Source organism: Moschus berezovskii, chromosome 25 (genome assembly GCF_049115385.1).
Source record: "Moschus berezovskii isolate FMDL1 chromosome 25, NW_MosBer_1.0, whole genome shotgun sequence".
In the NCBI taxonomy this organism is placed as follows: domain Eukaryota; kingdom Metazoa; phylum Chordata; class Mammalia; order Artiodactyla; family Moschidae; genus Moschus; species Moschus berezovskii.
Window position 1 is genome coordinate 16644641 of NC_142484.1, and position 25295 is coordinate 16669935.

A 25295-nucleotide genomic window follows, 5' to 3' on the forward strand; every position below is an offset into this window, starting at 1 on the left:
CCACACAGCTGACTGGAGTGCTGATTCAGGCAGGGCTCGGAGGGAGGGCTGGAGATGCAGTGTTTACAGTGAAATACTGTGTGAGCGTTGAGTGAGCATGGATGTGTATGTGTGTGTGTGTGACTCTGTGTGTGTGTTTTCTCATAAGGAGTAGTGACATCTCACCACTGCCACAGCTGCCAATGGGAGATTTAGCTTTCTACAAGTCACCTCAATTAAATTTTAAATAAAGCAGCATGCTTGAGATACAGCTTCAAAAGTTCCTTGAGACCTGATTCCTCTTCTAAACATTTCACTGTCCATTAAGGATCTCATATAGAGAAATGTTAGAGTTGTCTCTTTGTTCATTCTTTCATGAGCCGCTACGAAATCTTGCTTGCAAAGAAGTGGAATTAATACTTCTACAAAAGCTTACATTTCAATGTGATTCCTTTCACTTCCTGTTCTAAGTTCACATCTTAGAAATGGACTCTGTAGAGCTCAGAGAGTGGGTGATACACTTGTATGACTATCTTGCTTTGCTGTCTTAGGACATCTTTTCTGATCATTTTAGAAATGCTGAGTGAATTTCATGGGTCTTACGGGTTCCATCCCTGGTCAGGGAACTAAGATCTCACATGCCACTCATTTCATCTTCATTTCAAAACATTAGACAAAAGGAGTTTGGAAAACATAATAATCACGGGCAACTTCCAGATTTCCTTTCTTCTAAAGCTTTTTCATAATAATTTAATTTTCCTACTTTTATGATACCAAGAAATCAAGAAATAAAGAAGAAATCAAGCAGGGCGATTTTGCAGATGGAAAAAACAGATGTTAATTGACTTGTTTAAGGTTGCATGGTGGGACAAGATGAAAAAGGAAAAGGACAACTAGTTCCTTAAGTTTACCACACTTCTTTCCAACACGTTATTTCGGTTGGAAATGAAAAGGCACTTCATATAATTTGCCTTTGATTTTCTGTGTCTTTAACGTTTACATATTAAAAATCTAATTGCAAGGTTAGATTATGATTTTTCCTTAAAGTCATTAAGTTATTCATTAATACATACCCTTCTTGCTGATTCTTGACATAAACTTAGATTTTTGGCATAATTTGTTTTGATTTGATTTGCAGTGAATTGCAAATATAATTTTTTAATTTGTACTCTTCCCACTTGTAATAAAGATACATCTATAGCAATAAAGAATAGCAGAAAATAAGTGAGGATATAGATTCTTTACTGTGACAATACCATTTATGCATTTATTTGGTAACATGGATACAAAGGTGAATAAACAAATTCCTGCCCTAATGGAATGTTCATTTTAGTGAAAGAGATAAAAAATAATCAATTACAAAACACAATCATGGAGTGAAGGGGACAGAGAAGGCAGAACTATTTATTTTATTAATTTTTAAAAAATTTATTCATTTGACTGTGCCAGACTCACATCTTACTCATGTTTTAAAAGGAATTCTCTGGTTGCTGAGTTGAGACTGTACCATGTTGGAGGAAGAATAGAAGTAGCCATTGCAGGAGACTTGACACATATGGCTTCAATCCCTGGATCAGGAAGATCCCCTGGAGAAGGAAGTGACAACCTACTCCAGTATCCTTGCCTGGAGAATCCCACGGACAGAGGCGTTTTAGGGGCTTCAGTCCATGGGGTCGCAGAGTCAGCCATGACTGAGCACACATGCTCACGCTCATGGCTACCTAAAATAAGGAGATCAGTTAGTCAGATGGGAGAGAGATTGGAGGAGGCAAACGTGGGTGTCAGCAGTTAGGAAGGAGGGATGAGATTGGATTCAGTGTATGTTTTGAAGGTAGAAGTGGAAGGTCCTGCTAAAATGAATGTGGTGTTTGAGAGAAAGAGTTGTTTTTGTCCTGAGACAGGGAAAACTTGAAGGAAGCAATTTTGGGCTTCGGTTTTAATGCTGAAAGTTAATGAGTTCTGCTTTGGACACATGAAGTTTGAGATATTCAAACAGCAGTGTCACCAAGGCAGCTGGACATAGGAGCCTGGAGTGCTGGTGAGAGGTCAGGGTTAAAGATATACAACAGTGAATAGAGGTTATTTAAAGGAGAGGGCTGGAGGAGACTGCCCTGGGAGGGGGCAGAAAGAAGAGGAAAGGCACAAGGTCAGAGCCCTGGGGCAAGTCGACATTTAGAATTCTGGAAAGGGAGAAGGAGCCTTTGGAGAAGACAGAAAACGAGCTGCTATCTGGCTAAACATGGAAAAGTAGCTATGTAGATAGGTACAGCTGGTGTTAAAGTTCAGAGTCTGAAACAATCTTTGTGGGAGTGCAGCCTTAAGGTCGAATTTATTGTAATAGAGGCTAATGAAACAAACTGTGACCAGGAGAGGATAGAAGATGGTAAGTGTATCATTTTAACGATTGCCCTCAAGATTTAGCACTACTGACCACTTCCTAAAACATTGCCTAATAGTAGATTATTCTTGTAAAGGGTTCAGTGTAGAGAGTTTACTTCATGGGCATACAGATTAGCTGGGAGGATGCTACATGCAGACAACATACCTTTTTTCAAATATCTATTTTGTTGTCCAGGAGAAGGAAATGGCAACCCACTCCAGTATTCTTGTCTAGAGAATCCCATGGACAGAGGAGCCTGCTGGGCTGCTATCCATGGGGTTGCACAGAGTCGGACACAGCTTAAGTGCCTTAGCATGCATGCATGCATTGGAGAAGGAAATGGCAACCTACTCCAGTATTCTTGCCTGGAGAGTCCCACGGACAGAGGAGCCTGGTCGGCTGCTGTCCATGGGGTCACACAGAGTCAGACACGACTGAAGCGACTTAGCAGCAGCAGCAGCATTTTGTTGTCCTGTTTAATAGCGACACAATATGGAGCTGGACCCTTTGGCCAGGAAGAAAATACCTAAAGAGGGCAATGTCAAGGGTCACTTTGGGAAAATTCTCTCCTAAGTGTGGTTGGCTTATTTTTCTCAACTTGTTTTTTCTCAAGCCAGCTGCTGAGCCTTCAATTTGGGGATGAGAATAAGCTCCTTCTCTCCTCCTTGTTCAAATTCCCAGGCTGTTTCTAAAACTCAAGGTTAGGCAAGCAATGCAGTCGTCTCTGTGGCCGCCCTCCGCGCTGGCTCAACTTGCCTGCACAGTGACTCTGCTTCAGTGTCTGGAGGGGACCGCAGTGCAACAGATCCTAGATGCCAGGAGTGAGCCCAGATGCTACTGTCCGGAAGACGACAGTGCCAAGGCCGAGAAAGGAGGCCAGGCAGAGGCCTCCCACAGCTACAGAGACAGAAGGAATTTGCCATCCACCCCCACCCCCCAACCCCCGCCTCTCACCTTGAGAACATTGAACTCAAACCAAAACAGATGCAGTTATTGAGCATTTTACATCCAGATAGGCTTATTCTTCTTTGGGGAATGTTGCAATTATTGGAATATATGTCTTGAATCACTAAAGGTATTCTTAGGACAAAGGTAATCGGTTACAAACTCTGAAACATGAAGTTCAGATGGCTGCAGAGTTGCCCAGAAATCACAGCCTTCAGTTTCTCTGCAGGCATAGCAAGAGCAACTACTTATTCATAGGCTGTCTGGATGCTTCTTTCCAAGAAGAGGGAGTGCTGGCTTTAGAACCAGAGTAAAAAGCATCAGTACCCTTGAGCTTGCTCAAACACCCCTGACATCTGGAGTATATAGGAGGAATCCATTTGTTCTCTGAACTTGACAGAATACCAATGTGGGGAAAACTACCAAGATGTTTTGGGACTCTAAAATGGAATATGTGTCATCCAACATAGGCATCGATCCCAGTTCCTGTAGGTATAACTCATGCCCTCTACCAGCTGAACACATACCATTTCATATTTGGCCAGTAGAGCTGAATCCTGGGGTATGATGGCCAAGCCCTGGGATGTGAGGGCTTTCCAAAGAATTTGGAATGCCATGATCTTAGTTGAGAGTAGTCAGGGATATCCTTGGGACCATAAGGAGATCAAATCATTCAGTCCTAAAGGAAATCAATCCTGAATATTCATTGGAAGCACTGAGGCTGAAGCTCCAATACTTTGGCCACCTGATGCGAAGAGTTCACTCACTGGAAAGACTGAGAGCAGAAGGGGGCGACAGAGGATGAGATGGTTGGATGGCATCACCAACTCAATGGACTTGAGTTTGAGCAAACTCTGGGAGATAGCGAAGGACAGGGAAGCCTGGCGTGCTGCAGCCCATGAGGTCAAAGAGTCAGTCATGACTTAGCAAGTAAACAACAACAAAGGGATGCAAGCCTTGGGCAAAACTCGTCTCTCATGGTGGCCTGGTTTAATGTCCCATCCTGACCTCTTGACATCAAAGGAGATTTCTGTTTCATGCTCACCAATCCCCTGGGAACAACACACACTATTAAACCCTCTCTGCACACTCATCCCTCTCTAGCAGAGATAGCTCTCTGTGGTCAAAAGGTGAACCAGTGGAACTCCTGCAGTTTGGAGAAAGAGTAATTTTTAAACTACGAGTTTGGGTGAAGCTGCAGGTCTCTAGTTTTCCTCACTCACCTGGCTGTTTCTCCAGCACTTAGGAAGTACCTGTTAAGACCATTACAGATCCTAAGTCTACCTGTTTCATGTAGATGGCTACCAAACCAGGATGTTGAGTTGCTGTTTAGTTGCTAAGATGTGTCTAACTCTATAGACTGCACCCTGCCAGGCTCTTCTGTCTATTGGATTTCCCAGACAAGAATACTGGAGTGTGTTGCCAAGCCCTCCTCCAGGGGATCTTCCCCACTCAGGGATAGAAACTGAGTCTCCTGCATTGGATTGGTAGGCAGATTCTTTAACACTGTGCCTACCAGGGTACATTTCTTTAATGTACGTGTCTTTAAATTTTCCCATCCAAGTCTGTGCCTCTATGCGAATCTCATTCCATCCCTTCCCTCCTTCTCTGTTAGAAAACATTCTGAATCTCCATCATTAAAGAAACCTTGATAATACTGAAGCTGGCAGGAGTGAGATTATTGTACATGTTCTCTCCCTAATTTCTCTCCAGGATGTGCTGAAATCCTGCTTCACATCTGTGCCCTTGAAATCCTGCTAACTGTGGTCAAGGCCACGTTTTATATTCAGTGACTTCCACTGACATGACTATATGCTGATGGACCCGAATCACTGCAGTGACATTAGACGATGCAGTATTTGGCATGGGAGGATTTGAGTACTGAGTTAAATTATGTAGGCTAACCCCCGCCCCAACATTCAGACCCCAAAGGAGTCAGAAGGAGTGAATGGTACATATATAAAAGAAAAAGATCAAAACAGAAAAGGGGAGCATGTCAAGATCTGTTCTGTTACACAGACCGCTTGTTGCAGGTCGAAGTACTGCGCAGCCTTTAGAGCCTGAACAAAAGGAGCAGGAGGGAGAACCAAGGGCAGTGCCATGCACACGCAGGGGTTCACGTGTCTCCTAGCCACGGACCTTCCGGGGTTGCTGCTCTTTCGCCCCTTCTCGTCCTTCCTCTCCCTTGCCAGGTCACTTCCAATCTTCCAGTCCATAACTCTGAATGAAGACAACCAATGGAACTTTTAGGCCCGGATTCCGAATAATAACCGATGCGAGTTGATTTTAGACCCAAATGCGCAAGGGATGGAGAGACAGGGAGCTTCCCGACTTGCGGCAACGCCCCCCTCTGCTCCGCGGCGCGGTGACAGCACCCCGGGGTCAGCTGTGAGTGGAGAGGAGCCACTGCCGTAGTCTCGGAGGATGGCTCTTCCCGGCGTTGCTGCTGCTGCGGCAGGGTTTGTGTTTTTGCACCGCAGCACGGTGCAGAAGCCGAGGCGGCAGACCTCGCCCGAACCCCCGAGGGTGCATCCCGGCACCCTTCCGGCACCCTGCCGACCCCCGGAACTCCCGGGGGAGCGCGAGCAGCCCACCGCTCGCCGCCCCCCCGCCGCGCACGTGCGCTCCCGGGACAACAGCAGGCGAGGCCCGGGCGCGCCCCCGCCGCCCTCGGCCACGCGCGCGCTCCGCCCGCCCTCCTCGCGCGTGCTCGTGCCCGGGGGCCGCGGCCGCGCGCCTCTTCTCCCCGCTGCGGGCGTCGCGGGCGCAGGAGGAGGCGGAGCGCGGGAGGCGGAGGCCCGGCCCGGCGGCGGGCTCCAGCGGGCGCGCGCCGCGAGCGGGGCGGGGGCGCTGCGGGGGCGGCCCGGAGGCGGCGGGCTAGGGGCGCGGAGCCCAGGACCGCAGCCCCGGGGCCGGCTCGGCCGGGGGAGGGCGATCGCGGTGCGGGTCGACGGGGAGGAGGACTCCGAGGCCGCAGCCGGGAGCCCGGCGTCCCCGCCCCCGAGCCTGACGGGGCGGCGCGGCGGGATGAGGCGCTGGCGCGGGGGGCGCCCGGCCGAGCCCCCGCGGCTGCCCGGGGCGGCCAGGCGCTAGGCTCGGCGCGCGGGCGGCGCTCGGCGGCGGCGAGGATCGGGACCAGGACGAGGACGAGGAGGAGGAGGAGGAAGGGGAGGGCGTCGGGCCCGGCGCCCCGCAGGGAGACACGGAGCGGCGAGCGGGGCGCAGCGACGCCGCGGCGGCGCGGCGGGGCCGCGGGGCTCGGTAAGGCGGGGGCCGCGGGAGGGCCGGGGGCGCCGGTGACGTGGGCAGGCGCCGCAGGGAAGGGCTGCGGGGGCCTGGCTTTCCTTTTCGGGAGAAATTCTTTTTAAAGTAAAGGTTCTGGATCGAGTGTTCTTGGAAGGCCATCTCGGGTTTCCCCCTTCCTCCCCCCTCCACCCCCAACCCGGCTCCCTCCTCGGCCTCCCGGGGCGGACCGCGATCGGGCCGCAGCCGCCCGCGCCCACCACTTCCCCGCGGCCTCGGCGGACCGGGCCGGGCGGTTCCCGGCCTGCTGCGGCGCTCCGGGCCCGAGGCGCCGGGGCTCCGGGGCGCCCTGGCCGTGCCCGCTCCCCGCCGTGCTCGCTGTCGCGCCCGCGGAGTTTTCCCTCTCATCTTTCTAATTGGCTGAAGTTGCCTCTGCACATTGGACGGTGCTGGTGACTTTAGTGCCTTTTTCCTCCCTTGGTCTCCCCCGCCACCCCATCCCTGTCTTGCCTTTCTCATTTTAGTGACTTGATTAAGTATTCATGTTAAAAAATTTCGCAAACAGATGAACAGAAACGGAAGAGCGAGAAAGTCAAACCAGATTGCTTAGCTATAGTCTACTTCTGGACCCTTTATAACTCCACCTTCTGTGGCTGAAGCTTAAAGAAGGTGGACGGGAGGAGGAGACCCCAGGAGGATGCTTGGGTTGCACTTTGATAGTTATCTTTTAGGAAATAGAATTTGGATAATTATAATTTTGATGCAGAATTGCAATCTGCTTTTAAACTGCTTGGGGCACTGCATGATGTTACATGGATAGCTGGCAGCTGGGCCACATTGCATTGTTGTCAGCATCTCTTTTATTTTCCATTCTTTCAGAGTTTTACTTGGCATAGATTTAGACCTTTTAAGTCAATCTGAATGGGAGTAACTTCTGATGCATTGGTTGCTTTTGTAAACGTTGTCTATATTTGTATTTCTACTGGAAGAAGAAAAAGCATATGGTGCTAGAGTATTGTGGGTCTTAGCATCCAGAAAATATGCTAATTTGAACCAGTAATTGAATTTGTTGTAATATTTCTGGGTAGTGATGATTGTGATTCATTAATATGTTTTTCTTTATTGGGTAAATTGGACTCACCTCGGAATATTGACATTTGATCCTTGTACTTGAGAAATAGAAGCTTTAATTAGTGCTACAACAGGACCTCAAAATTTTTCAAGCACTCATTGGTGTGAATTCCTTTTTAACACTGCTGTTTGTGAAGATGGGATATTATGATGCTGTGATGTCTGCTTTCAGGATTATCTGGAGTTGGCGTCATTCCTAAAATTTAGTGTGTGGTGATTCTTCATAGAATAAGTCTCTAGAATGGCGTGAGGTTGGAACTGTGCTCTAGCTAGTTGTCTTCATACCATCGTCCCTATAGCAGTCCGTAGAATAAAGCAGCACTTTGGACAGAGACCTGTCCAGACCTAGCTGGGGTGGAAGCCCAGTTTACTGCATGGAGATACACACTGAGGTGGCTGATAGGGTGTAAGTGGGCCACAGAGGAAGTGTTAGTTGGAAGAATCTTCTTTGGTTATGTAACTTTTTGTGTTCTAGGGAGAGACCAAGAAGCAGCCAGGCAGGCTCAACTGTCATTAGAGTCTTTGATGTTGGCTTGAGTTCCAGTAGTTATGTTCCTTTTATTTTCTTTTCCTAACCCCCACATCATTTTCCAATCCCCAGAAGCTATGCCACAGTTGGGCTCAGACTTTAATGGGAATTCATTCATCTCTATTTCTCTTAGTCTCTCTTTATTTTATTTTTTTAAAGATATTTTTGTGGATGTGGACCATTTTTAAAGTCTTTATTGAATCTGTGACAGCATTGCTTCTGGTCTGCATTTTTGGTTTTTTGGGCACAGGCATGCCGGATCTTAGCTCCCTGACCAGGAGTTGAACCAACACCCCCTGCATTGAAAGGCAAAGTCTTAACCACTGGACCACCTGGGAAGGCTCATCTTCGTCTGTCTTTAGATTGACTTGCTCAGCAGTGTTTTCCCTTTCTGTGCTGACCTTAGTGTGTTGTCTGCACGGTATACACAGATTCACTATTGATTGTAAATGCATCTGACGAATGTCAAGGATTAGCAGCTGTTTTCTCCGAAAGACTTTGATCGCATAAGGAAAATCGAGTGAAATGAACTAAATGTTTTCATTGCTTTTAAAGATTATGACTGATAATTCTTGAAAATCTTTAGGGTTTAACCCATTAGTGTGAAATTTGATGGTTATGGAAGTAGTTAAGAGGCAGCAGGGACTTGAAATCAGGTTGTGGTTGCAGTTCTGCTACTTAGTAGCTGTGTGGCTTGGTCCCTGCTTTGGGCAAGTAATGTACATTTCTGAGCCTGTTTTTTTTAGGTGTAAAATTGGGATGGGTTTTCCCAGGTGGCTCATTGGTAAAGAATCTGCCTGCAATGCAGGAGACATGGGTTCGATCCCTGGATCGGGAAGATCCCTTGGAGAAGGAAATGGCAACCCACTCCAATATTCTTGCCTGGAGCATCCCATGGACAGAGGAGCCTGGAGGGCTGCAGTCCATGGGGTCGCAAAGAGTCGGACATGACTTAGCAGCAACAATAAAATGAGACATTGCAAGGAGGCTGGCATTGTCTTCCTTACAGAGAGGTCAGATGAAAGAAAGGATGTGAAAATACTTGGTATTGCTTCTTACATTCATAATCTATTACTGTCATTACCTATAAACTTAGTGTTTAGCTGTTTTAAATCTCTTAATACCAGTTTTTAAAAACGCACATAAGGAATGAGAATGTGTTAGATCTTTTTGAGTTCCAGAATTTTGTGATTCTGTCTCATTCTTAGGAAATCCATATGTAGTGTCTACAGTTTTAGACTCAGAGTTTTTGATTATTTGGGGACAGATGTTTAGTTTATTGAGACTTTGAACTTCTGTAAAGTACCAGTTCAGAATATTAAAGGAGATTACAAGTTAGGAGTGTGAAAAGAGCTGTTTACTAAAATATGTTTTATATTTGTCTGCATTATTTAGGATAGTTTAGTCGCTCAGTCGTGTCCGACTCTTTGCGACCCCATGGACTGTAACCCACCAGGCTTCTCCATCCATGGGATTTTCCAGGCAAGAGTACTGGAGTGGGATGCCATTTCCTTCTCCAGATTATTTAGGATAGACATTGACAAAATTCAGTATGTAGGCCAAATCTGGCTTGCAGCTTATATTTTGTGTGGCTTATGAACTAAGAATGATTCATTTTCAAATGGTAGGAAAAAAAAGTATTTCATAATGTGCAAGTTACATGAAATTCAGATACTGGTGCTCATAAATAAAGTTTTATTGGGATTATAGTCACACTTGTTTATGTAGTGTCTATGGCTGTATTGGCTGTACAACAGCAGGGTTGATTCCTTGCAACAAAGACAGTATGGCCTGCAGAGCTTAGCAGTTTTACTGTCTGACCCTTTATAGAAAAAATTTGCCAGTCTTTGCTTTGTTGTTGCTGTTCAGTTGCTATGTTATGTCCTACTCGTTGGTGACCCATGGACTGTAGCCCCCCAGATTCCTCAGTCCATGGGGTTTCCGAGGCAAGAATACTGATGTGGGTTGTCATTTCCTTCTTCAGGGGATCTTTCCGACCCAGGGATCAAACCTGTGTCTCCTGCATCAGCAAGCGGATTCTTTACCATGGAGCCACCAGAAAGCCCCGTCTTTGCTTTAGGACATAAAATTTTTGCTCTGCTTAGCACAAACGTGGTTTCCTGTCATAGCATTATAGGGATTAGGACCCCTGGAAAGGTACTGATTTTTGCTTTGGAGTCAGACAGACTTGTGTTTGAATGTCAGCTGTGATATAAACTTTGATCCTAGACAAACAAATTAACATCTTGGTGTTTCAGGTACCTCCTTTGTAATCAGAGAATATAGTATCTGTCTTAGAAGATTGTAGTGATGGTTAAATGAAATGTTACATGTGAAGGCTTAATACGATATTGTTGTTCAGTTGCTCAGTCGTGTCTGACTCTTTGTGACCCCATGGACTGCAGCACGCTAGGCTTCCCTGTCCTTCACCATCTCATGGAGCTTGCTCAAACTCATGTCCATTGAATTGTGATGCCATATACGTTATAGGCATATAATAAGTACTTAGTAAGTTATAGATGATGATGATCATGAATTCTAGTGTAAACAGGATGCCTAAAATGTTGTACATCACCTTGCCCGAATATTATAGAGTTATTCTTCTGAGTGGTATGTTGTTACCAAATTTTTCCTTTACTGAAACCATTAGTTAACAGCTGATAAATGGAATAACTTGAGAAATCTCTCGTATGTTATACTCTCATATGTATTTTTTATTAATCCCTTGCTTATTTAGATGATTAAGAATGGGTGGAAAGATAATTCTGCTCTGTTTTTCAAAGATCTTGGTTCTTGATAATTTCTTGGTACTAATGTATGTTTGCAAGCTGAATTTAAATACTGGTTCTATTTTGGTTTTGGTATTTCCTGTTTTTTGTTTTTTTGAAAAAGATATTTAGGAAAAGAACATTACATTAGGCCAGGGTTAGGTGACTTTTTTAATGTGTGTGACACCCTTTAAGTCTAACAGGATTTGCGTTAGCATCTCTATAATAGCCTCTTCAGCGGTGGAATAATAAAACTTAATATTTTTTCCGTAACGATAGGCCTAGTGTACTTTCTAGAAGCTTCATTGTTAAGCTGTTTTCTGAAATATTTGGTTTAAGTTATCTTACCATAGATAAATTGGATGTACTTCCCAGCTTCAAATGCTGGTTTATTTAACGTTAATCCCAAACTAGGAGTGAACAAATAAACAAAGGCAATTGTTCTGAGTCAAACAGAACAAGGCTGGGGCCAGTATGTCTCTTGCCATCCTACAAATAGTGCAATTTCACCGCCTTGGGTGTTCCTTACAGGCCAAGGGATAATCCCAGGGAGACCTCTGGAGGGTGCTGATGTCCCCATACTGTCCTTGGCGGGTGGGCAGAGGGCCTTTCATCAAACTGCAGAGCTGCAGCCCCTGGAAAACAACACTTGTGGCCCCATAGAAACAGTAGAGGCCTAAACAAGACCCTCCATCTCGAGGAGACAGGATTTTCTTTTGATGTTAAAGCATATAAACAACAAAACCAACCAGAGAATTCCTGTTTGAAGAAGTGAAGACTGAGCGGGGAAATTCCCCATGGTAGCAAAATGTAAAGATTTGATAAAATAGATGTTCACAGGTTCATAGTATACCTGAACAAGGGGGCTTCCCTGGTATTTACAGGAGGCATTTTAGGTAGGTAAAAGGAAGTGAGAAATGAGGTGTTTGGTTTAATTTCTCATATGCAATTTATGAACCTGAATGTTCAGAGTGGAAGTAGAATTCTGATTTTCAGGGAGAGTGCATCCTTTTACTACTTTATTTTATGCCCTGGATCATAGTAGACATTAGTTTCAGAGCCTGTGGAGATGGGAAGCGCTGAGAGAAAAGGCCCGCGTGGCTCATGCACCCTGGGCACTGTGTGATAGGTGTAGGTTATCTCTGTTACCAAAGATCGGCTCCGCACTCTGGGGAGGAATTCTGAAATAGACATTCTATTCCTTTGCCCCTGAAATAGTATTAATAAAATCTTTATTTTGTGGGGTTCAGCCTTGTGGTCCTGAGCAGGCCATGTGATAGCCCTGTTTTTATCCCATTGTGTATCGGATGGAAGTAGTAATTCCTGTTCTCTTTTCATTGGAGCGTTATATGGTGGAAGGACTCTCAAGATGAGTAGGTTTTCAGTGACTGAAGAACATATTATGCGAACATTAGTAATTACCCAGTTTATTCAGTTCAGTCTCTCAGTCTTGGTCCTACTCTCTGCGACCCCAAGTATTGCAGCACGCCAGGCCTCCCTGTCCATCACCAGCTCCCGGAGTCCACCCAAATTCATGTGCATCGAGTCAGTGATGCCATCCAGCCATCTCATCCTCTGTTGTCCCCTTCTCCTCCTGCCCGCAACCCCTCCCAGCATCAGAGTCTTTTCCAGTGAGTCAGCTCTTCGCATGACGTGGCCAGAATATTGGAGTTTCAGCTTCAGCATCAGTCCTTCCAGTGAACACTCAGGACCAGTTTATTAAGGGCAGGCAAAAAAGATAAGGAAACTTTAACAGAGAAAGGAGATTTGAACTTGAAGTCAGAGGACCTGGATTCTTGTCTTGGCTCCCCTGTAAATAAATCTGTGCTTTTGGACCAGTAATTCATCTCACTAAAAAACTCATTTTCCTTATATCTATTGATGAAATGAGGGGTCAAGCTAGAGGTCTCTAAGATTCTTTCTTGCTCCCAAATTCCATGATTCTCCAATTTTTTTTTTTTTAAATAAGGACTGTCCTCTTGCACTTCCCCAGTTTCCACTGATCTTCGTGAGGAGAGCCTGACAAAAAGTGGTCTTTGGAACTTAGGGATGGTCTTGCTCCGGTAGGGTGCAGGAAACCATTTGTCTTTCTCAGTGAACTGAAAAGTATCCATTGAGTACAAGTGAGGTTTTTCTTTGGTACTACGTTAAATGCAGTGGAGCCTATTTATGAAAGAAGTTGGCATCGAGTCTCTTCCCTTAGGAAGTGTTCCATTCTATTGGGGAGATAAACTATATTATGAAGAAGAATATTATGAAAGAGTCGACAAGGAACAGTGGGATAATCATCCCTGATCTAGCAGTGGCCCTTCAAGGACTTCGGTGTACTGTTGGAGAGGATGTTTTGTGGCCTTGAACATTTGTAAAATAAACTTTTTAGACTGCCTTCAGCTCTGAAATTTGGTCGTATTCTCCTTGAAAGAGCAGCAGCATCTTTGAATCAGCCTGTTAGGTAGGAGACAACTCAAGTGAGAACTGTTCAATCCATGCCAGATTTTTATACTCATACTACGTGATTGTTTGATTTACTAGATAGAAGGAAGGGATTACTTTAATTTTCTGGAAATGCATTCAAGGGGCAACAATTCTTCTGAAAAGTCAAGCATGTGAGAAGTGACAGGAGTCTCAATGTGTCTCTGCTTCTGGGCAATAACTCTGAGCCCTGGATCTCATTTCCCACTTCTTAAGGCTTTTACTCCTGCCATTATGTTTCCCTTAAATTATCATTCTCTGCTTACTGGATCATCTCTTTTAGTATGCAGACGTGCCCTATATTACTTGCAGCAGTGATGATTAATTGTTCACCAGATGCCACTCTCTTCAGCTTCATTTCAGTAATAGGGCCCTCAGGTTTTATCTGGCACATGGATGCCCAGCTGGACTGCATTTCCTAGCCTCCCTCTTACACGTGGATGTGACCACATGATGAAGTTTGGGTAAATGGATAATGACTGTGAGCGATTTTTGTGTCAGGGCCTTAGAAAGGAAAAGTGAGTTGCTTTCTGTTTGCTCTTGCTTTCTGCTTTCCTCTTGCTCCCTTTCTGCCAGGAGAATATAGTACTGCTGCTGCTGCTGCTGCTGCTGCTGCTGCTAAGTCGCTTCAGTCATGTCCGACTCTGTGCGACCCCATAGATGGCAGCCCACCAGGCTCCCCTGTCCCTGGGATTCTCCAGGCAAGAACACTGTAGTGGGTTGCCATTTCCTTCTCCAATGCATGAAAGTGATAAGTGATAAGTGAACAAGAAGTCGCTCAGTCGTGTCTGACTCTTTACGACCCCACGGACTGCAGCCTACCAGGCTCCTCTGCCCTGGTATGTGTTAATTCAACCTTGCAGTTGAGAACAATACTTTAGGAGGAGGTGGATCAGTAAGATGGGTCCTTGGATGATCTTACAGAGCAGAACCACCCACTACTGTTCATTTTTCTCTGGATGGTTAAGTGAGAAAGAAATACAGTTTTGTCTTGTTGGAGCCACTGATACCTTAACAGGTATTAGAATAAATCACCTCTGTTAAACCTTCCTCTCTCCTCCACCTTGTGATTTCCTTCAGCTATTGCCCAATTTCTTTGTTCCACTTTGCAGCAGGAGATGTTTATGTTTGCTGTGTCCACTTCCTTACCACTGATTCTCTCTTTAGCCTGATCTGTTTGAACTCTTATTCTCGGGAGGCTGTCACGCCTCAACCTGCCTGGGGATTTGATCTCTAGGAGGCTGTCACGCCTCAGCCTGCCTGGGGATCTACACCCTGACCTAGGGACGCCTGGCTGTCAGGTTGCAACAGTACTGGGTAGGATAAGCTTCAGAAAGACTCATCCCTAAGGAGGTCCACCCATGGAAATTGAAGGAGGCCAAGGCCCAGGAGTAGAGAAGGCAATGGCCACCCACTCCAGTACTCTTGCCAGGAATATCTGATGGATGGAGGAGCCTGGTAGGCTTCAGTCCATGGGGTCGCTAGGTGACATGACTGAGCGACTTCACTTTCACTTTCTCCACTCACTGGCATTGCTTTTAATCAAAGCCAGAGGTTATGTGACATCTGTGTCTTACTGACCTCTCATCAGCATTTCCCATTGGCCGACTGCTTTCTCTGACCTCATAGCTACTCATTCTTTATGTCTTTTTTGCAGGTTGTCTCTGCCTGCCTCCCCCTCTAAAATTTGGAGTGTCCATGGGCTCCCCTGATTTCATCCATTTTCATGGTTTCAGATACTGTTTATATGCCGCGGGGGCTCAGATTCCTGTCTCTGGCACTGATTTCTGGAGCTCTAGACTCATCATCTAATGCCATTCCTCTACCTGGGTGTCTGATGGACAAAGCAGAACTGTGAATTACGCTTTCTTTCGTTTACTCCTCCCTCCACTTCTCCCACGTTTTCACTGTTTCAAGTGAAGTGGCCACACCATCTACTCAGTTGTGCAGGCTCTGAGGTCATCCTCTATTTTTTCCTTCTCATCTCATGTTAACAAGTCCCATCAACTCCACCTTCAGAATACAAACTGGACCTGACTATGTCTCAGTTTTTTCATCGTTAACACCTAGGCTAGCTGCTCTTGTCCTCTGGAAAATTACTTACAGACTTCCCTGCCTGTCTTTGCCTCTGTCCCCTGTGCCCCGCCTCTGTGTCCCCCACCTTCCTTCTTCTCCTGTCCCCGGGTTTCTCAGGATCTTTTCAGTGATTCCATAGTTTTACCATTTACAGTGTCTTATAGTTGAAACCTTACCGTATGTAGCTTTTTCAATTAGCTTCTTTCACTTTGTAATAAATATTTAAGTGTCTTCCTTGTCTTTTCATGGGTTGATAGCTTGTTTCTTTATCAGTTCAGTTCAGTCGCTCAGTCGTGTCCAACTCTTTGTGACCCCATGGACTGCAGCACGCCAGACCTCCCTGTCCATCACCAACTCCCAGAGTTTACTCGACTCATGCCCTCTGGGTCAGTGATGCCATCCAACCATCTCACCCTCTGTCGTCCCTTCTTCCTCCTACCTTCAATCTTTCCCAGCATCAGGGTCTTTTCCAGTGAGTCAGTTTTTCACATCAGGTGGCCAAAGTATTGGAGTTTCAGCTTCAGCATCAGTCATTCCAATGAATATTCAGGACTGATTTCCTTTAGGATGGACTGGTTGGATCTCCTTGCAGTCCAAGGGACTCTCAAGAGTCTTCTCCAACACCACAACTCAAAAGCATCAATTCTTTGGTGCTCAGCTTTCTTTACAGTCCAACTCTCACTTCCATACATGACTACTGGAAAAACCATAACCTTGACTAGATGGACCTTTGTTGGCAAAGTAATGTCTCTGCTTTTTAATATGTTATCTAGGTTGGTCATAACTTTTCTTCTAAGGAGCAAGCATCTTTTAGTTTCATGGCTGCAGTCACCATCTGCAGTGATTTTGGAGCCCAAGAAAATAAAGTCTGTCACTGTTTCCACTGTTTCCCCATCTATTTGCCGTGAAGTGATGGGACCAGATGCCATGATCTTAGTTTTCTGAATGTTGAGCTTTAAGCCAACTTTTCTACTCTCCTCTTTCACTTTCATCAAGAGGCTCTTTAGTTCTTCTTCACTTTCTACCAAAAGAGTGGTGTCATCTCCATATTTGAGGTTATTGATATTTCTTCCAGCAATCTTGATGCCAGCTTGTGCTTCTTCCAGTCCAGCATTTCTGATGATGTACTCTGCATAGAAGTTAAATAAGCAGGGTGACAATATACAGCCTTGATGTACTCCTTTTCCTATTTGGAACCAGTCTGTTGTTCCATGTCCAGTTCTAACTGTTGCTTCCTGACCTGCGTACAGGTTTCTCAGGAGGCAGGTCAGGTGGTCTGGTATTCCCATCTCTTTCAGAATTTTCCACAGTGCTCTTTCTTTTTAGCACTGAGTAATATTACATTGTTTGGGTGTACTACAGTTTATCTACTCATCTGCTGAAGGACATCTTCGTTGCGTCCATGTTTTGGCATTAATGAATGAAACTGCTATAAACATCCATGTTTTTTGTAGATAGGAGTTTTCAGCTCTTTTGGGTAAGTACCAGGGAGGGTGATTCTAGGATGGTATGATAAGCATGATTTTGAGTGACAGTTCCTATTGCTCCACATCCTTTCCGGTACTTGGTGGTATGAGCGTTCTGAATTTTGGCCATTCTAACAGATATATAGTGGATGATGGTCCTTTTCAGCCCCTGACGGAGCTAAGCATGTACCTCTTCAGCGATTTACAATTGCTTTTCCTTTTGCTTAAAATGTGCTTCCTTCAGATCTTCTCATGACTGTCTTCTGCTACCCCAGAGAGGCCTTTATGCTTACCTGTGTACAGACAGTTTCACAGGCTCTGTCTTTTTTATTACCTCATTTTATTTTCTTCATTTCAGTTTGCATTTATTTGCTTTTATCTTGCATTTATAACCCCATTTTCTGCAAGCTGTTTGAGAGGCCTGGGCTTTGTCTAGATATGTGTTGTATCCTTAGCATTTCTGTAGAATATGTATTTGTTGGTGCCAGAGAGGTGTCATCCATCATGGGGACAGATGACAAGGTTTTCAGTGATAATGATAAATCACGGGACCCCAGGAGCAGCAGGGAAGGTTCTGACTTCCTGGAGGACGGAAAAGTCCCTCAAGACAAGGCAGCTCTAGTCTTTAAGTAATTAATATGGTAGAATGGAAGAATTTACTTCAATTTTTGTGAGGAGGCAAATGACGAGTGAGCTGACAGCAGGGACTTTTTAGAAAGGATGCTTCAGAGTTTAGCTTCCATTTGCCTTGTGTCTCAAAGCACTTGGCTCTGTATATAGAGCTACCCATTCACACTGCAGTTACATAGGCCTCCTGGTAAAATGTGGTCTTTACCTTTTCTCAGGATCAGAATTCCTTTTGCATTATTGTTGGAAGAGCAGCCCATACCCTCTGCTTCTGTATTTTCAGTGTCTGACTTGTTACTCACGGGACAGCCCAGTTCTTTTTAAAAACGTTTATATATTTTTACTGATGTATAGTGTTGTGTTAATGACTGCTGTACAACAGAGTGACTCAGTTATACATACATGTGTGCTTTCTTTTTCCTCTTCTTTTCCATTATGGTTTATCACAGGATATTGAATATAGTTCCCTGTACTATACAGTATGACCTTGTTGGTGTCCGATTCTTTTTATTTTTTTAATTAAAAAATGTTTTGGGGGGGTTCTGTGCCGGGTCTTGGCATCTGGTCCCATCACTTCATGGGAAATAGATGGGGAAACAGTGGAAACAGTGTCAGACTTTTTCTTTCTGGGCTCAAAAATCACTGCGGATACTGATTGCAGCCATGAAATTAAAACACTTACTCCTTGGAAGGAAAGTTATGACCAACCTCGATAGTATATTAAAAAGCAGAGACATTACTTTGCCAGCAAAGGTCCGTCTAGTCAAGTCTATGGTTTTTCCCGTGGTCATGTATGGATGTAAGAGTTGGACTGTGAAGAAAGCTGATCACTGAAGACTTGATGCTTTTGAACTGTGGTGTTGGAGAAGACTCTTGAGAGTCCTTTGGACTGCGAGGAGAGCCAACCAGTCCATCCTAAAGGAGATCAATCCTGGGTGTTCATTGGAAGGACTGATGCTAAAGCTGAAACTCCAATACTTTGGCCACCTCATATGATGAGTTGACTCATTGGAAAAGACTCTGATGCTGGGAGGAATTGGGGGCAGGAGGAGAAGGGGAAGACAGAGAACAAGATGGCTGGATGGCATCACTGACTCGATGGACATGAGTTTGAGTGAACTCCGGGAGTTGGTGATGGATAGGGAGGCCTGGCGTGCTGTGATTCATGGGATCGCAAAGAGTTGGACACGACTGAGCTGAACTGAACTGAACTGAACTGTGCTGGGTCTTCGTTGCAGCGTGTGGGATCTAGTTCCCTGATCAGGGATTAAACCCTGGGTCCTCTGCATTGGGAATACGGAGTCTTAACCACTTGACCACTAGGGAAGTCCCCCAATCCTTTTTAAAAGGAATTCTTACTGTTTAACATTCCTTGTTGCATTAGAGTGGAATGTACCTGCATTCATTTCCAGCACCACACAGATCTGTTCTGTTTTTCACATGATGGCCTTCAGCTGTCATGTGAAAAATGACTGATTCTTTGATCTTCCCACTAACTTTTTTCCTTCCCAGGCTAAATGTACGTATTTTCTTCAAGTGTTGCTCATGTGACTGAGCTCCTTTTGCAGGCCCATCCCCAGCATTTCTGGAACTCGGGCAAGAATACAAATGGAAGTCTATATGCTATGTGTCTGAATATTTGCACATTATTAATCAGGTGGACTGATAGAGATGTTCCATCGCGTACCTTAACAAAGACAACTTCGTAATGACCTAAATCTGGGTCACAGGGAATTCTCTGACTCCTGGGAGTTCTGTTCCACACCATGGTAAAGGGCAGGTACCCGTCTCCCTCCAGGCTCCTGGCAAGAGGGACTTTTTGCATGTACATATGTGTGGGCACTTGAAACCATGCATGCCTATACCCCTTTCAGATAGCATCCCTTTGATCATCCCTGGGCCCAGGGGATGTAAATACTGATGATGTGGTTGTCTGCTCTTGGGAGGGTCCACTCGGAAGAAGCCTGAGCAAACCCTAGAAGTAGTCAGGAAATTCTGGGGTCCTGGTAAGAAGAGGGCTGGGGTGTGTGGACTGCAGTTGGGCATACTTTTTAGTTTAGGTCCTGAGAACAGTTGGTCAGCGGGTACCCCAGGTCCAATGTAGTACTGTTCTGTCGTCAGATTCTGGTCTTGATTCTGTTTCCCAGAGCTGGTTATTATGGAAAAAGTTAAATTCCATCTTACAATGTTCCAAACTAGACATTGCATTTTAATTAGAGCTTCCTAACTGGCGTGCCAGACAAGACTCTGAATGTGTTACAGATAGGGCAGAAACATTTCCTCAATTCCTTGGAGAGGATTGTCAGTGACAGAGAGGCAAGCGCTTCTCCTGACCTCTGCTGACCGCCTGCAGCCTGGCTTACTTGCCGCAGTGTGCCCATATCAGTCCTGTCATCTTTGTGTGTCCTGAGTGCAGAAGACAGAAACTGCTCTGGACTGCTTTCGGGTGACTCTGCAGGGCTCGCGGCATAAAGCGTTTACATTCGGCTTCGAGAGCGTTTCTATCAGCATCAGTGTCTGGTCCGTCTGACAGTGTTGGAAGTGTCAAAGTAGGTTTGTGCCCTTATTATTAATGAGGATATAGATCCAGGTTAAGTGGCTTATGTAGCTACACATTCTCACTCAAGTAGGACAGTTGAAACTAGAACTCCTTTCTTCTGACTCTTATTCTGGTATATTCTCTCTACTAACCCAAATTCCTTTTCTTGTACTATTTTTTTTTGGACAGCCTATCACTTCTGCTTCATGTAGGGCACGCAGGCAGCTGCATTTTTTAGTTTTTCTGTCCCAACTTCTGTTATGTTGTTTCCCTGTATTGTTACTTCTTAACCTAAAGATTCAACTTGACAATCCCTATTAAGTGGTATCATTTTTATCAGATTCAAACAGTTCATCCAGTGTCTTGCAACTTAATTGTGTATCCATTTTGATGGCTCTCTGCTCTGGATTCCTGTCATATTTAGTTGTTACAGTGACGCTTGTCTGAAATGGTCACCCCGAGTTGTTTATAAAAGGCTGCTGCTGCTAAGTCGCGTCAGTCGTGTCCGACTCTGTGCGACCCCACAGACGGCAGCGCACCAGGCTCCACCATCCCTGGGAATCTCCAGGCAAGAACACTGGAGTGGGTTGCCATTTCTTTCTCCAAGGTTAGAATACATTAAAGCGGGAAAATGTGCAGTACACTTTAGAAATATTTCTTTTCTAAACTAGTTATAATTTTAAAAAAAGTTTTGGGATGAAAGTATAAATTCACCTCTCTTTTTGTTTAGTGCTCATTTTTCATTGATCTTTACAAATGTTATTTTATTTAAACCTCAGAAATTTGTGGTCACTTACTCAAATGCTAGATTGATTTAGAATTCAAATCTAGGTCTGTTTAACCTCAAAGTACCTGTGTGTTTCCTTAGCACTAGTCTATGAATAATGAGAAGTAATTTCTAAACATTTAACTTGAGCCTGAGAAAGGATGTTTCCCAGATTCATATTCTTAAATTTGGCATAAGTTAATTCTTTGTTCAGCTCAGTTCAGTTCAGTCGCTCAGTCGTGTCTGACTCTTCACGACCCCATGGACCACAGCACACCAAGGCCTCCCTGTTCATCACCAACTCCTGGAGTTTACTCAAACTCATGTCCATTGGGTTAGTGATGCCATCCAACCATCTCATCCTCTGTCGTCCCCTTCTCCTCCTGCCCTCAATCTTTCCCAGCATCAGGGTCTTTTCAAATGAGTCAGCTCTTTGCATCAGGTGGCCAAAGTATTAATTGGAGTTTCAGCTTCAACATCAGTTCTTCCAGTGAACACTTAGGACTGGTCTCCTCTAGGATGGACTGGTTGGATCTCCTTGCAGTCCAAGGGACTCTCAAGAGTCTTCTCCAACACCACAGTTCAAAAGCATCAGTTCTTCGTTACTCATGCACAGAACAGGCTTCCTCACCAACCCCTCTCCACATACCTTATCTGGTGGAAATGTGAATAGTGCCAGGTTGAGAAGCCCTCTCTAAAGGTTTTAAGTAGTCAGGGTTTTACGTTGAATATGTGTGCTTGTGTATTTAACCAATCCCATCATGGTGATAGGTCCTCGAATGTATGAGAGAATTTGTCATACTCCCCACTTGGGGACAGATTGTCAATGACATTAGAGCATGATGTTTATTAAATTGTGCTGCTTCTAGAGAATCTGGGATTTAATGCCAAAGGCTTCCTGAGTGATGAAAGGTTAGGCTTTTTATATTTAATGCTTATTTTTATTAGAACTGTTGATGGGTGAAGGAAAGTGAAAGTTGCTAAGTTGTGTCCGACTCTTTGTGACCCCATGGACTATACAGTCCATGGAATTCTCCAGGCCAGAAGGCTGGAGTGGGTAGCCGTTCCCTTCTCCAGGGAATCTTCCCAACCCAGGCATTGAACCCAGGTCTCCCGCACTGCACGTGGATTTTTTACCAGCTGAGCCACCAAACGTGAAATATATGATACCAACCTGGCAGTTAGGTATTGACCTGCTAACCAATATAACTTGTATGAGGAGTTGTATTTATTGGTAAGCACAGATTTGAAGGGATGGTTGCTTAGCATTCTAAAACCAGGTTTCTTTTCCCTTGTTATTGAGTTCCAAGGCACGACTGGAACATCATTGCAGCACCTTTTCCAGTTTCTTTACATTAATTTTACCAGACTTGGATTTGTGTTCCTTTGTTCTGGATTGCCGAAACTATGTCCTTAAACTAATGTTTCATTGTGTTTACTGTAACTGATCAAGAGCCATCAGAGGTTCTGTATTCCTGCTATACTTATTAAATGCTCTTGTTCCTATATTTACTGATTTCTCTTGCTTCATTTTGAAGGAAAGTCTTTTTTTCTTTTTAAATAATCCTCAATTCACAATTCAGTGTCACTAAATGATACATGTCTGTCTTATTGATATTATCAGTAGCTACTGTTACTACTAACATTTACTTATTATTGATATGCCAGACTGTTAAAAGCCCCTTACATATATTATCTGGTTCATCATCACAGTTGCATCATGAAGTAGTTACTCATACTTTTTTTTTTAATTATAGTAAAATTTATGTAACAATTTACCATTTCAACTGTTTTTAGCTGTCCAGTATATTCACTGGATATACAGTTTACATATATTCATGTTGTTGTGAAACATCTCCAGAACATTTTCATCCTGCAAAACTAACAGTCCCTGCCTATTAAAGAATGTCCCATTTCTGCCTCCTGCAGCCCCTGGTCCCCACTATTCTAAGCATCCTCTCTGTTTTTATGAATTTGACAACTTTAGATCCCTCATGTCAGTGAAATCAGGCACTGTTTGTCTTTTAGTGACTGACCTCTTTCACTTAGCATAATGTCCTCAAGGTTCAACCATGCTGTAGCGTGTGACAAGATCTCCTTTCTTTTTAAGGCTGAATAATATTCCATTGTATGTATATGTCACATTTTGTTGATTCCTTCATCCTTTGAGGGGCACTTGGGTTGCTTCTTTCTCTTGGCTGTTGTGAATGCTGCTGCTGTGAACATGGATTTGCAAGTACTTCTTTGAGACCTTGTTTTCACTTGTTTTGTATATATACCCAGGAGTAAGATTTCTGGATGGCATCACCGACTCGATGGACATGAGTTGGAGTGAACTCCGGGAGTTGGTGATGGACAGGGAGGCCTGGCGTGCTGTGATTCATGGGGTCGCAAAGAGTCGGACACGACTGAGCGACTGAACTGAACTGAACTGAATTGAACTGAAGATTTCTGGATCATGTTGTTATTTAGTCACTAAGTCATGTCTGACTCTTTGTGACCACATGGACTGTAGCCCACCAGGCTCCTCTGTCCATGGAATTTTCCAGGCAAGAATACTGGAGTGAGTTGCCATTTCCTTCTCCAGGGGATCTTCTGTATGTGAAGTGGTATCTTATTGTGGTTTTGATTTGCATTTGCTTAATGGTAGTGATGCTGAGGATTATTTTCAGAAACCTGTTGTCAGTTTTTGTATCATCTTGGAGAAATATATTCAAGTCCTTTGTCCATTTTTTATTTTTAGTTTTTTGGCCATGTTGCGTGGCATGTGGGATCTTGGTTCCTCAACCAGGGATCGAACCCATGCCTCCTGCTGTGGAAGTGCATAGTCTTAACCATGGGACTGCCAGGGAAGTTACTGCCCGTTTTTAAAAATAAAGTTTTTGTAGTTGACTTGGCATTGTATTCTGAATATCAGTCTCTTCCCAGATAGGTGGTTTCAGATATTTTCTTCCATTCTGTGGGTGGCCTTTTCAGTCTGTCCATAGTATTCTTTGATGCACAACAGTGTTTAATTTTGATGAAGAGATGGAAACAAAAAAATGCTTGGTTTTTACTGGCTTTCTATCTTTTAGCATTACTGTCTAACCAAAACAGAGGCCTAAGCTTCAGCGTATGGAGAACAGAGTTCTTGTAACTGTAGCTGATCTGTTTATAGGCTAACCTCTTGGAAGTTAGAAAGGAAAGGCCTGAAACAGGAGAAAGGGTTTAGAAAATCCTTTAGCTTAGTCTTAGCTAGATTAGTGATATGAAAAATATTATGGTATTCTTAGTGTTCAGGATTAGGGACTTTAGCAGAAGTGGAAAAAAAAGAAACGTTTGGTTAAATGAGCTGATAAAGGCCCTGGTGGTTTAGAAATATTTCTGAGTTACTGAAGTTCATGCAACAAGATCTGGAATAACTTTCCTGTTACTTTAGACCCTCTTCCTTTGTGTAGTCCTGTTCAGAGTCACCCCATCCTCCATTTCAACAGTATTTCTGTATTCTTGTGATCTCTGTTATGTGCATTTGTTCTTTTTGCTTCTTTCAGCTGTATTCCTTTCCACTGTATGTTCATTAAACTTCTTTTAAAAAAGTGAGATTGGACCCATTTGCTTTGAGGACTGTGGTGTTTAGCTTACTCTTGGGGGCTCAGAAAACTTTCAGAAGTATGTTCAGCCTTCTAGACTATTTGCCTTCGTTAGAAACAGTTACAGAAAGTTTTCTTGGTTGAGGAAACGGTCTCTTGTCTTGGCACTGGCAGAGTCCTTCCTGCATCATACTTCAGTTGATGTGTTCATTTAGTTCTCAGCTCTGCTGCTAAAAAATTTTTCTTAAAAAGAAAAAAATTTTTTTTTCTTTAAAGTTGTTCATGTAATTCCCTTTTTGATTACTTACTGGTTAATTTTTTTGATTATTCAGCTATAAGAGTATAAGAATAGATTTTGGAGGTTGCTGTTAGCACATAAAAGTAGTAGAAATTTATTTAAACATTGTTTTAAAAGGACAGTTCTAACAATTAAATGTTTAACTTTAATGCTTAAAAAGTTGTCCAGGTATGTGCATAAAGGTAAAATTACTTGTAGTCTAAATTATAATACTATATTTATATTATTTTTCCTAACATATATTGTTTAGACTCTTCTGTTGTAAAATAAATTTTGTAACTTTGAGATTTCTTATTTAGATATTATTTATTATTATATTTTAAGAAAGAGCTTTTAGACTTTTAACTCTGTATAAAAGCCCATAATAAATTTCTTTAGTTTATACCATGCGGGTATGATTTAAAATGGAGAAAGGCAACAGGGATGAGAAAAATCCTGAAAAACAAAGGTCTTTAACAAAAGCTCTACTAAATCCTGTTACAGGAAGTATGATAATTATGACAAGAA

The 25295-nt window shown here is 43.9% G+C and overlaps 1 protein-coding gene across 1 annotated transcript in view; it reads left to right on the forward strand.

Moving 5' to 3' along the window:
* The first annotated feature begins 6464 nt into the window (after window positions 1-6464).
* Window positions 6465-25295, forward strand: part of ARHGAP32 (Rho GTPase activating protein 32) — a 194354-nt gene continuing 175523 nt past the window's right edge. Inside the window, exon 1 of the mRNA XM_088832350.1 lies at window positions 6465-6565. The gene's annotated coding sequence lies outside the window, so the exon portion shown is untranslated. The remainder of the gene's footprint in view (window positions 6566-25295) is intronic.